Raw genomic sequence first — 4449 nt, forward strand, 5'->3', positions numbered from 1 at the left:
CTGTTTACTTCCAGTTACAGTTACTTCTTCCCTTTCCTTATCTTCCCTTTTATTTTCTCGCATTATTTACAATTCTGTTCACTAACCCACTAACTGTTTGACAATTTGCACCACTCACACTAACAATCACTTTAACCATTATAATTTCTGTAATTTCTTTCTTGCTGTGAGCTGTGCTGGTTGTATAACAGGTAGAAGAAGTGGAGCTTCAACACTCTTTGATTCTGAACCTGAGAGGACTCTCCTTATAAAAAGGAGGGAAGCAAGAGGAAAAGGAGTTGTTGGAGCAGAGGAAGAGGAGGAATTCTTTGAAACAATCATGGAGGATAACCATGAAGGAGAAGCTCATAACCATGCCAGAGATGGCCATGTGAATCATGCTGAGCCAGGAAGAAGGGTTCTAGGATCTTACATCAACCCAGACCCAGGAAACTGTGGAAGCAGCATCCAAAAGCCAACCATACATGCTAACAACTTTGAGCTAAAATCCCAGCTCATCACCCTTGTTCAGAACAACTGTTCATTCGGAGGAAGTGCCCAAGAAGACCCAAATCAACATTTAACCACCTTCCTAAGAATATGTGACACCGTGAAGTCTAATGGCGTCCACCCAGATGTTTACAGATTGATCTTGTTCCCCTTTTCACTCAGGGACAAGGCGTCTAAATGGTTGGAGTCTTTTCCAAAGGAGAGTTTAACAGCATGGGAAGATGTAGTAAACAAATTCTTGGCAAGGTTCTACCCTCCTCAAAGGATCAACAGGATGAGAGCTGAGGTATAAACTTTCAGGCAACAAGATGGTGAGACTCTCTACGAAGCGTGGGAGAGGTTTAAGGATTTGACAAGAAGGTGCCCACCGGACATGTTCAATGAATGGGTACAGCTGCATATTTTCTATGAGGGACTCTCGTATGAATCGAAGAAGGCAGTAGACCACTCATCCGGAGGATCTTTGAACAAGAAGAAGACCATTGAAGAAGCCATAGATGTCATTGAGACTGTAGCTGAGAATGACTACTTCTATGCTTCTGAGAGGAGCAACACCCGAGGTGTAATGGAACTGAACCATGTTGATGCACTACTAGCTCAGAACAAGATGATTGCCAAGCAACTAGCTGACCTTATAAAGCAAATGGAGAAGAACCAAGTTGCAGTAGTCACCACACAATCATCAACCTAAGAAGGAGTAAACACAGAGGAAGGAGGTGAATGGGAGCAAGCCAACTATGTTGGTAATTCACCAAGGCAAAATCATGATCCATACTCCAAAACTTACAATCCAGGATGGAAGAACCACCCCAACTTTGGATGGGGAAACCAACAAGACCAAGGCCAAGATCAGAGACGTCAAAATCACAATCCTAACAACCATGATGTTCACCAACATTCATCACAAAGATCATATCAACAACCACCTAACCACACTCCTCAACACCCATATCAAAACCAGCATGATCACCCTCACTCTTATAACCCAAACCCACCATCATACTCTGAGGATAGACTCTCTAGAATTGAAACCTTACTTGAAGGTTTATGCAAGGAAGTCCAGGACAACAAAGCATTCAAGGATGAGGTGCGAACCAACATCAAAAACCAAGAAGATACCATCAAAAGGTTGGAATCCCAAGTAGGGTATCTATCCCAGCAAATTCCGAAGTCCACTGACAGCTTCCCAAGTGGCATAGAGAAGAATTCCAGAGGAGAAGCTAAGAAAGTAAGATGGGAAGAGTGCAAGGTGATCACCACTAGTGATGAAGTGAGTGTGGGGGAAGCAGTCACACAAGCAAAACATCTTCAAGACAGTCCAGAAGATAAGCATGAGGAGAGAAATCAGGAACCCAACCCTCCACAGAAGGAGAAGCTAAAAGAAGAGGGTCTGAACCCATATGCACCTTTTCCTCAAAGACTAAAAGGTGGTGAAGCAAGTAGAATATACTCAAGGTTCCTTGATATGTTTGCATCTCTTCATATAAACATACCATTCATTAACGCTCTCCAACAGATGCCCTCATACATTAAGTACATAAAAGAGCTGCTGACCAGGAAGAGTTCATTGAAAGGTGGGTGATAAACCACTATTTTATGGTTTATATTGTGTTTAATTGTGTGGTTTTATCATGATCCTTACCCACTTATTCATTAATTTAGCATGCATTTATATCTCCTTCCTGAAATTATTACATGGTTGAAAACTGCTTCCTAGAGTCTTTTTAATTATGCGTTTTAGTTCTCCTTTATCCCATTCGATGCCGTAAACTGTGTGTTAAGTGTTTCAGGCTTTATAGGGCATGGATGAGTTGGAGATTGGAAAGGAAGCTAGCAAAAATGGAAGGAACACAAGAAATTGAGGAGATAACCAGCGAGAAGTGACGCGGCCACATGGCTCACGCGTTCGCGCGAAAGAGGAGAAATCGCAGTGACACGGCCGCATGGCTCACGCGACTGCGCAGAGTGGAAAAGCACAAGTGACGCGGAGGCGTGGACGACGCGAACACGTGGCAGGAAAAAACGCAAATGACGCGTCCGCATGGACGACGCGATCGCGTGATGTGCGCGATCTGCATAATCTGTAGATTCCGCTAGGGGCGATTTTGGGCCCTATTTTGACCCAGTTCTCGGCCCAGAACAACAGACTAGAGCCAGAGAACATGCAGAAACCAGTGACAACAATTCATTCTACACAGTTTTAGTTTTAGATCTAGTTTTTACTCCTCCTCTAGGTTTTTCTCTCTACACATTGATAGTTTTTAGGATTTTATTTTTCTATCACTTTTTACATTGGGATATTGAGAAGAGTTATTACCTCATCAAGACTTCGTCATTCTAGTTCGTTTTCTTTACTTGGCTTTACTCTTCCCTGTCCTTTGCTTTGTTAATTTTACCATTGGAATATTATTGGGATTTATTTAATACAAGGATTACTTTTATTTTTATTTGATTATTTTGATTTTATTTACAATGTCTTTCTTTAATTCCTTTTCGTATGTTATGAATTTTACATTCACAATGAGCGAGTAGTTCCGTAACTTGATGGAGAGTTGATTGAAAGGAACCAATTGAGTTGGAAGGCTTGAAAGAAAGATTGTAATTGGGTTATTGTTGGCTTGCCCTCTAGTCACTAACACCAATCCCTTTTAATTAAGTGGGTTGCAACTTGTGAATGGGCATAGCATCCCAACTTGTTTAACTTTCCCTTACCTAGTAAGAGATAACTAAACAGGATAACCTTTAATTATCAATTAATCTTGAGAGTAATCCAACAATAGCGGGACTTCCAACTAATCAACTCCCAATCAAGGCTTTTATTTACATTATTCAAATTCTCCAATTTTATTTCCTGTTTACTCAATTCAACCCTTTTTGAAAACATCCGATTAATAAAATAGCACACTTTTCTGCAACTCGTTGGGAGACGACCTGGGATTCATACTCCCAGTATTTAAAATTTAAATTTCTATGACACCTTTCTAAATTGATAAGTGAAATTCTGGTGAGTTAAGAACTATACTTGCAACGCATATATTTTAATAATTTTTAATTCAGCAATTTCTGCCGCATCAATGGAAATATGAATCAGACTCAATCCTACAGAGCACCTCATTTAAGACAACCTCAAGCCTCTCAGCAAACTTCTCAGACCACTTGCCTCTCATCATCTCCTAATGATGAATTACTACAAGCCATTGATCGGAGACAACAGGCTATGGAGAATAATATGAATGTTTTGACTTCTACTTTACAAACTCTTGTCTCACAGATTGGATCAATGAACAACTCCAACAACCAGTCCTCAAGCTCTGGTGGACTCCCCTCTCAACCATTACCCAATCCAAAGGGTGGTATTAATGCCATCACCCTAAGGTCTGGAACCACACTGCAGGAGAGAAATCAGGAGGAGCCAAGCCCACCAAAACACGCCTCAGCTGAAGAGGTAGTAGAATTAGAAGATGTTGAAGAGGAAGAGGACATACAGGACATAGCTGAGAAAGAAGAAGCTCAACCACAGGAGGAAGCACCAAAAGGCACAGACACTGCAGAAAACACCACTCCCATTCCATTTCCACAACTTGCAAGGAAGCCCAGGAAGCAGTTGGAACCTGACCCCAAAATGGTAGAAATCTTCAAAAAGGTTGAGGTAACTGTTCCCCTTTTTGATGTCATTCAACAGGTACCTAAATATACAAAGTTTCTAAAAGATTTGTGCATACATAAAGACAAAATTAATGAATTAGAAACTATTCCTTTAGGAAGCTCTATATCTGCTTTAATGGGAAATTTACCTGAAAAATGTAGTGACCCAGGTCCTTGTATAGTTAGTTGTACTATTGGAGGTGTAGTAATTTATGATTGCATGTGTGATTTGGGAGCATGTGTTAGTATAATGCCTTTATCTGTATATGATGTTTTAAGGCTCCCTCCCTTAAAAAGGTCGGCAGCTCGTTTTGT

The 4449-nt window shown here is 40.8% G+C and overlaps 1 non-coding gene across 1 annotated transcript; it reads right to left on the reverse strand.

Annotated features, from left to right (window-relative positions):
* Nucleotides 1-760: 760 nt before the first annotated feature.
* LOC130958343 (small nucleolar RNA R71) lies at nucleotides 761-867 on the reverse strand. The gene has a single exon (XR_009077471.1). It is a non-coding gene; the product is annotated as a small nucleolar RNA R71 (small nucleolar RNA).
* Between the last annotated feature and the right edge of the window lie 3582 nt (nucleotides 868-4449).

This window comes from Arachis stenosperma, chromosome 10 (assembly GCF_014773155.1).
Source record: "Arachis stenosperma cultivar V10309 chromosome 10, arast.V10309.gnm1.PFL2, whole genome shotgun sequence".
Taxonomy (NCBI): domain Eukaryota; kingdom Viridiplantae; phylum Streptophyta; class Magnoliopsida; order Fabales; family Fabaceae; genus Arachis; species Arachis stenosperma.